General features: G+C 34.7%; 1 protein-coding gene across 6 annotated transcripts in view; it reads left to right on the top strand.

Annotated features, from left to right (window-relative positions):
• The window catches only part of ADAD1 (adenosine deaminase domain containing 1), a 183949-nt gene that overhangs the window by 82689 nt on the left and 91528 nt on the right, over positions 1 to 9732 (top strand). The window lies entirely within an intron of this gene.

Genomic DNA, 9732 nt, shown 5'->3' with positions numbered 1-9732 from the left:
ACTTGTTTTTTTCATTACTAAAGTGAAAATACAGACCTCACTAGACTTTCATGAGTGACAAATAAGATGGCATAGGTGAAAGCACACACCACACTAATCTGTTCCCTTCGAATGAGTGAGTGATCCCATCAGCACTGTTTCTGTTTCTTATATTATACATCCTCCCCCCTTTCTACTAAGATATTTTTTTAAATGATGGCATTTGATTGGCATAGTATCTTTATATCTTCCAGGTTTACCAATCTGCCTAGTCTGAGGGCTGATAAAGAGTATAGGTGGGAAATTTTACCATGCCAGCATTGCCCAGATTAAACTCAGGTAAAATCAAATTTAATAAACCAAATGATTTTTAATCATTCTGTGAAGTTACTGCAGGTAAGGTATAATAGAGATATCATTCCATAATATGTTAGTCCCACCTAAGTGGATTTCTGTCCATTGTATGGGAGAAAGAGCCCTTTTCCCTCTATCCTTCTGTGTGCCTGGCTGAGATCCTCAAAAGATTAATAGAAAAAAATAAACACTTTTAATGATGTATGTTTGTACCTACAAAGATAGGAGACTCAAAGGCAGCCAGAGAATTAAGGCTTATGTATCATCCCGAGCAAAGGAAGGGATAGGGGTCCGGGACTCGAAAGCAGGGCAGGCAGCTCACGGGGAGGTGAGCAGGAGTGTTTGGTGAGCAAAGGCTACCTTGCCGTGGAGTGAAGTATCCCAGGTGAAAAAGTTATCTCTAGTAATAGCTCTCTCCTTGGTACAGGCACACTTTCTGATGTAGATTTGCTTTGTAAATGTAGGTTTCTCTTACAAAAGGATAACTTGTCTGTTTTTAGAGGTTCTCTTGTACTGCAGTTTCTCAAAATAATCAACTCACAATAATCCTTATGCCAAAGAGTCATATTTTGGGATGGCATATTCTGCTGCCCTGCACCATCAAAACTGACCTATCCTGATCTGAACTGCAGGACAACCTCATTTCTCTAAAACAACTGGACACCAGAAAGTTAATTTTTAAAAAATCCTCAAAGCAGCAAAAGCTCATGGGGAAAAGAGTCAATAGGTTTCTTCTCATGTGCTGAATTATTAGCAGTGTCTCCTTGGAAGGCTATATTGAGAATACTTCTGTCCTCAGTGGAGGAGTGTGCTGTGGCTATTTAATCTGCAGTGGGTTCTGGAATGTGGAGTAATAGCCTGCATGCCAATTCTTTAACATTTCTGCTCTATGTTCATGCTTTCTTTATGCCCAGTTCCAGCCAGTTTTGTTATTTGTTTTCAAGAGCATGGTAGATTATAAGCAATTGTTGAAATTGGGCTGCCTGCAGAATAAATGATTGCTGACAGTTTAAAAGGATGGGTTATGGGAGGTAAATAGAAGAATAGAAAACAAGTATTTAAAAAGTGAAGTAAATACAGGAACCAAAGAAAAGCACAGCCTCCTGGAACCTTAGTGTATGATCCCATAGCCCTGTGCACCCCGATAGGTCCTGAGAGTCCAGCATCATAGCAGAGTTTAAAGACTGATGTTCATGGTGATGAAACTGCTTGCAAAAAATGGTGAAATTATGTTTTGCTCTTTTTAAATCTGCTTTGTTTAGGAAGTAAGAGAATATGTGATATTTGGGGGAGAAATGTCCATCTCGGATGGTTAAGATAAAAACATTTATTGTTTCAGCAAAAGAAAATGAGAATACTTCATACATCTGCAAAATCAAGGCAAAAAATTATTATAGAAAACAGAAATACTAAAGAAGAGAGGGAAGTCAAGCAAACCAACTCTTTCAGGCCCCACTCATAAAGCCCACAGAGGTGGGAGGAGGAGCCAGCCTCGTGAATAAAATGCACCTGTAGTTCTATTGGTGACAGAGGAGCTTTTGTGACACCTCGTGGTAAATGGGCTTTTTAATACTGACAAAGCTTCCAGAAATAGTTATATATGTGGCTAAATATAGAGTCAAGCTTGCCTCTTTAGAGTGGTTTTTTAAAGACTTACAAATATGCACCTTAATTCTTAATTCTCTTTTCTTCCTTTCATAAGTATTGGGCTAGTCCTACAATACTGGGCAAATAATTCTGGGCTACTTAACCAAGTGATGGTAGGGTTCTTGCAGAATTTATTTCACCTCTTAGGCCAGACTTGTTTTATAGACTAACTTGCACAGACCTTCTGTTTGTGTGTATCTGTAATTATTTTTAAGGATTCAGGCAGATTTTATCCATAGGATAAGAATATATTATGGACCTTATTACAAGCATTGGCAAATCTCTGGGGTATTTTAATCTGATTCATAAATTGTGAGTCATCATCATCACTAACCAACAAAGTTATTTTAACCTAGGAAGAAAATCTTGTCTATAAACTTGTTGACAATCATTGTATCAGCCCTTGCATGCAAATATGAGGAAACTTACTCATCCTGAAGGCACACAGTCACTGAAAATATTTATATTAATAACAATTTTTCTATGCAAAATTAACCTAAAGAAATTGACATTCTTTCTCTTCCTTCCTCTCTCTCTCTCTCTCTCTCTTTCTCTCTCTCTCTCACTTTTGACAGACTTTCCACATTGTGAGTTTGCAAAATGGGGCAGTTATTACAAAACCATTGAGCTAACTTTAAAATGTGCAGTATACCAAAGCCACATAATTATTTCTAGCATCCCTTTTTGTCTAAGGTGAGGGAGTAAACCCAGTAGTGCAAACAAGAGCCATTTGGAAGGCAACTGAGATGATGTGGGTGTGATGGACACCCTGAGATGATGTCTGAGTTTGGATATGGTTTTGGAGAGTTTGGGTATGGTTTGGGGAGGCAGCACTAAGAAGAATTTTTAAAAGGGAATATTTGTTCAGTTAAGATGCAGGTTCCTAAAAAAGTGACCACAGGTTGGCTGCTTTGTGGAGCAGAGTGATGATGAAATGTTTTGAATATAGCAGGAGGCAAAATAATAATGCTTAATTTTATTTCTTCCTCAAGTGAGGAATCACTGTTGTTTTATCTAGGACTACCAATGAACATGGTAAAAGGTAGCATAAAAATACAAAAGACATTCTTGAATATTAAAAGTATATATATATATATATATATATATATATATATATATATATATATATATATATATATATATTTGGAGCAAAAGGTAACTTATGTTTTCCATATAGAATATACAGAAGACAATGAATGACCTTTTATTGCCTCACACTGGAGGCAAACTGACTGTAAACCAAGATAATACACACTTTTATTCCTACAGTCAATCTCTGTGGTTGGTTATATTGGCTGTGGAGGCTAAATATCAAACCGTTAAAAATACTTTTTTATAGTTGGAATATCACTGAAAGTTCTGTTGATAGGCTCATAAACTACCAAGAAGGATTAATATAATAAAACTCTAGTTAATTGAATTTTGACAAGCATGCCAGTTCAATTCAATGGAGGAAGAACAGTCTTTTCAACAGCTGGTGAGCTGATGTTGGGACAACTGGGTAGCTACATCCAACAGAATGAAGGTCGACCCTGACTTCACTCCATATACAAATATTAAGTCAGGATGGATCACAGACCTAAATTTTAGAGCTAAAATTACAAAACTCATAGAATAAAACCAAAGAGTAAATATTTCTAACATTGAATGAGGCAACGGTTTCTTAGATAGGTCACTAAAAGCAAAAGCAGCAAAAATAAATAATTGAACTTCATCAAATTTTAAAACTTTTGTAGTTCAAAAAACACCATAAAAATAGTAAAGATAACCCACAAAATGGGAAAAAATATTTTAAAATATGTGTCTTATGAGTGACTTGTAGCCACAATGTAAAAGAACTCTTAGAACTAAACAATAAAAAGTCAATCCAATTTAAAAATGACAATGATTTGAATAGACATTTCTCTAAAAAAGATGTACATATAACCAAAAAAGCACATGAAAAGATGCTCGGATAATACCTAATCATTAGAGAAAGAAAACCAAAACCACAATGAGATGCCTTTTCATATCCATTAGGTAACTAAAATAAAAAAATAATAACAAATGTTGACAAGGATCTGAAGAAACTGGAACCTTTTGATGCATTGCTGGTGGGAATGTAAAATAAAGGTACAGCAGCTTTGGAAAAAGTTTGGCATTGCCTCAAAATATTAAACAGAGTGCCCTATGAACCAGCAATTCCACTCCCAGGTGCATACCCAAGAGAAGTGAAAAAATTTCCACAACAAAACTTGGATACAAGCCTTCAGAGCAGCCCTAAGCAAAATACCCAAAAAGTGGAAGCAACCCAAAGGCCCATCAACTGATGAATGGATAAATAAAAGTGGTAATATCCATATGATGAAATATTTACTTGGCAGTAAAAAAAAACTGAAGTACTGATATATTCTACAACACAGATGAACCTTGAAAACATTATGGTAATTTCAAGAAGCTGGTCATGAAAGGCCAAATGTTACATGAGTCCATCTATATGAAATGTCCAGGAAAAGCAAATCTATCATGGCAGAAAGTAGATTAGCAGTTTCCAGGGACTGCAATAAAGGAGAATGGGGAGTGACTACTGATGGGAATGGGGTTTTTTTGAGGGGAAATGAAATGTTCTAAAATTAGATAGTGTTGGTGGTTGTCCAACTTCCTGAATATACACCACTGATTTGTACACTATGGTATACAAATTATATCACAAACCTGTTAAAAATTTTTTTGCTAGCCTCTCAGTTGTGGTTGAAACAGGTAGTATGCTTTAGTTTGTGGCTATACTGACATAAATAATGTCCCCAACTATATTCACTTCTGAGATTAGCATACCTAACCAGTGTATACGAAACAACTGTATTATTACATTAAGAAGAATGAAATAAATGTATTAAAATTTAAAATTGTCTTTATTGTTAAATAATAGAAGATGGCATTCAATCACTACTCCTATTGCCAATTACCACCACCTAATTAAGTCCCAAACATTGAAAAAGTGGTAATGCTTTTTTTTGAGTGGTAAGCGAACACATCAGTATATCTGAATATGTGAAAAATATTTTTAAGATAGGTAAATGTACTAACAAACAGTAAAGAAATGTGACAATGATTCCAGAAAACATGGTTTCATGGTCTTCCCTATTGTTTGCTATGGGAGTCCCATATTCTGCTAACTGCTCAAAATAAAAAAAAGTATGTAGTCATCTTTGTTTTCTTTCTTTCTCTTATGCCCCATAGTCAATCTGTCAAAAAATCTTACTGGTTCTATCTTCAGAATTTATCCTTAATCCACCACTTCTAACCACAGTTATCTCTACCACTCTAGTCTAAGTCATTATCATCTTTGTTTAAATATTTCAATAACTGTCCTCACTATTGCCCTGTCCTCCTGTTCTTGCTCCACTACAAGCCTCTTTCCACACAGGAGACAGATTAATCCTTCTAAAATCTAAATCAAATTACATCACCAGTCAGAACCTTCAAGTGGCTTCCCATCTCACTAAAAATAAGTCAAAGTTAGTAATTGGCTTACAAGTCCTCCCTCATCTGATCTCAATAATATTATCTCCCCTGTTCTCTCTTACTCACCCCCAGTAACACTAGACTCCTTACTGTTGTTCCTTGAACAAAACAACCTGTGACCCTCTCAGGGCCATTGCATTTGCTGTTCCTTCTGACTGAAATGCTCTCTACCCAATATCCACTGAACCTACTACCTCATCTTCAATTCTTTGCCCAAATGTGTTCCTCTCAAAGAGATCTCTTCCAATCATTTTATTAATATTCATCCCCCAGGAACTATCTCCCTCTCTGCTTTTTCCCTCTTTATAGCTTATTATTATCTTGCAACACACTGCATAATTTTCTTATTCATTAATTATCTATGTCCTCCTACTATAATAAACTCTGTGAAGGCAGGGGTTTTATTTGTTTTGCCTATCACTATCTCTAGGACTTACAGCAGGATCTGACACATAATTATTACTCAATATATATTTGCTATATGTCATTCTAAGGAAATAGGATTTTTCCTGAGTATGGAAAACATTCATAGATGTTGTATTTGCATTGGACAGATTCCCCTAGTAGTATTATGGAAACAAAATTGAAGGAGCTAAACAAAGGAATGACTTCCATTTCTCATGAAGAAACATTTTAGTTAGGGTCTGAACTTAGCTTAGGAAAGCTACCAGTCATTTCTTTGAGAAATGCCTTGATTTAATTAAATAAAAGATAAAGTCTGCATTTTATTTGCTGATTTGTGAGCATGAGGTACAGCATCATGTTTGTATATAAATATATCATGAGGTTTTAAGAGATTTAAAATAAAGCAATGCTGTCATCTAATGTGGAAGCAATAAAGTGCATTGAAAGTTTTGGTAGAGAAAATTGTAGTAGGAGAGAAAGATGTGTATAGTAATCCAACTGAAGTTCTTAGTTAACAAGAAAATTTCCTCTTATTAAAGACAAAAAAAAAAAAAAAAGAAAGAAAATACCCCAAATAGGTATCCATTTCATAGTGTTCAGGATGGAAAGTTACTCATCTCAAGTAAGTGAGTGCCTGAATTCTGAAAGAGCAGAAAAAGGTGTCCTTTGAACAGGTGGAGTTTTCAAAAAATCAAACCCATATAAAAACAAAGAACCTCCTTTGTTCATTTCCACTATCTATGGTCAAGCGTATGTTCCATGTTTTTCTTTTGATATTTACCTATAATCTGAAATGAAAAGTTGAGCTTTCCATGAACTCTCCCATCCTGACACTACTCTTCCTAGTTAACTGACATGCTTTGTGGTGATTATGCCTTCTATTTTGAGAAAAATTGTGATGCTTACTTAAACTGGGATAGATAAAGTTTGCATTTCACAATTACCGTAACCATTAAGTGTGACATATAGTCTATTCCCCAACATTATACTTTCGACTTATCTACATATTGCTAATTTTCTGGCCAGAAAGAACTGAAAGAGCTGTTATCTTCAGTCATATAGCTGAGTGAGAGACTATTCTGTCCTGCTAAGCAGATAATAGTCAAAAGAAAACTTCTTAGTCATCACATTTGTGAGCTTTTTCATTGGGCATATTTTTTTCCTACATGTTTGTCTTGAATTCATGGAATTTACAATGTAAATAATATTGAAAATATTTTAAATTTAATTTCCTAAAACACTAATGCCAGAGTGGGATGATGAGACTGGATTCATGGATAAAAAGAAATAATGTGTATCAGCATTACTAAGAGATACCTGTTTTCAAATTGCCCAAGTTCAAAGTGCCTGATGGACATGTTTGTGCTTTCCATTCACACAAAAGAATGATAGCTGCAGAGAGAAATCTCATTCACTACTTTCCCATTTCTGTGGAATAGTGTGTTTCTGGTTGAAATGTCTCCATTTCCTTAAAACAGTGTCAAACCAATCTTTCATCAACTTTCACCCATGAACGTCTGCAGTATTTGTGACATTTTAGCAGGAAAATAGCCATACTGAAATCTTTTATATTCCTTCAAACATGTATCCCCTAATCTTTCTACTGGATTTCATGTTGCTTGACCATATATATTGGACTTAAAATTTCTATCCAAGTCATACATAAATTAGTAACTATAAACACAGTAAAACATTACATTTGTTAAGTTAATAGAAAATAATTAACCTCCCACTGTCTCAAATTGCTTTACTAGTTAATCCAAATGATCCAACGTGACATTTATTTTTCTAGATAACAGGAGCGCTTAGGGTGAAAATTGGCATTAGTGAGGTTGGGTGTAAAGCCAACTCCCCCTACTCAAGTGTTCATCCTCAGAATGATTTAATTTATGAGAAAAAGCAACACTTTTTCCAATTTTAAGTCAGTATGAGATCTAAGATTGAAAAATTAATACAAAACTATAAGCCCACAGCGTACAAGACTTAGACATTCCATAAATGAGCAGTCATAGAAATAGGCATTATCTTTATGTCTGCTTGCAATATATGTATGACTCAAATATCTTCCATAACTAGGGGTATTAATTCAGGGGCAAACAATTTATTAAACTGAAAAAATAATTTTACATTTTATAGTTGACCACATTAAAGAGATACTTCAACCATATCTAAACCTACTTTCTAAGAATATAAGTGTTTTCAGGCATTACAAACTTATTTTTAACAGTTTTATTGAGGTATAATTGATATACAAAAATATGTATATATTTAATGTATACAATTTGATGGATTGGACAAAGTCATATGCATAAAACCATCACCAGAATCAAGGTAACAAATATCTATCCTATACCCTTTGGTAATAACACTTAACATGGGATCTACCCTGTTAACAAGTTTGTAAGCACACAATACAGTATTGTTAACAACAGGACTTTATTTTACATCAGATCTCTGGAATTTATTCATCTGACACAAATGAAACTTTATATCCATTGAACAACTTCCCATCCCTTACCTCCCCCAGCCCCTGCCAGCCACCATTCTACTCTCTGTTTCTATGAGTTTAACTATTTTAGATGCCTCAGATAAGCTGCATAATGCTATTTATTCCTCTGTGACTGGCTTATTTCCCTTAGCAGAATGTCCTCCAGGTTCATCCATGCTATTGAATATGGCAGGATGTCCTTCTTTCTTAAGGCTGCAGAATATTCTATTGTATGTATGTATCACATTGTCTATATCTATTCATTCACTGATGGATATTTAGATTGTTTCCGTATCTTGGCTGTTGTGAATAATGTTGCAGTGAACACAGGAATGCAGATATCTCATCAGGATCCTGATTTCAGTTATTTTGGATATACCCAGAAATGAAATTGGTGGATCATATGATAGTTCTATTTATAATTTTTTCAGGAAACTCTGTGCTGTTTTCCATAGCAACTACACCATTTTTCATGCCCATCAACAGTGTACAAGGGTTCCAATTTCTTCACATCCTTACCCACACTTTTTTGTTTGTTTTTGTTTTTTTAAATAATAGCCATCCTGATAGGTGTGGAGTGTTATCTCATTGTGGTTTTGATTTTAATTTCCATAATAATTAGTGATGTTGAACTTCTTTTCACATATATGTTGGCCATTTACATGTCCTCTCTGGAGAAATGTCTGTTCAAGTTCTTTGCTCATGTTTTATTGGGTTATTTGGGGTTGTTTTGTGTTTTGTTTGGAGAGTTTTTGTTTTTTGGGTTTTTTTTGCTATTGATTTGTAGGAGTTCCTTATATATTTTGGATATTAACCCCTTAATCAGATACATGGTTCACAAATATTATCTCCCATTCGGTTGGATGCCTTTCATTCTGTTTGTTCTTTGCTATGCAAAGCTTTTAGTTTTGGTGTAGTCCTACCCATTCATTTTTGCTTTTGTTGCCTTGTGCTATTGTTGTTGTATCCAAGAAATCACTGCCAAGACCAATGTCAAGAAGTTTTTCCCTTATATTTCCTTCTAGGGGTTTTATGGTTTCAGGTCTTTTCATTTAAGACTTATAATTCATTTTTAGTTGTTTTTTTGTGTATGGTGTAATATAAGGGTACAATTTCATTCTTCTGCATGTAGATATTTAGTTTTCACTACATAAATTGTTGAAGAGATTATTCTTTCCCCATTGTATTATTGGCACATTTGCTGAAAACTGACTGTATGTGCATGAGTTGATTTTGAGGCTCTCTATTCTCTCTCTGTCTCTATGCCAGTATCATACTGTTTTAATTCCTGTAGCTTTGGAATATATTTTGAAATCAGAAAGTATAATGGCTCCAGCATTGTCTTTCTTTCTCAA

Source organism: Manis javanica, chromosome 5 (genome assembly GCF_040802235.1).
Source record: "Manis javanica isolate MJ-LG chromosome 5, MJ_LKY, whole genome shotgun sequence".
NCBI lineage: Eukaryota > Metazoa > Chordata > Mammalia > Pholidota > Manidae > Manis > Manis javanica.
The sequence above is the reverse complement of the archived record's forward strand: the minus strand, read 5'-3'. Positions and strand labels throughout refer to the sequence as shown.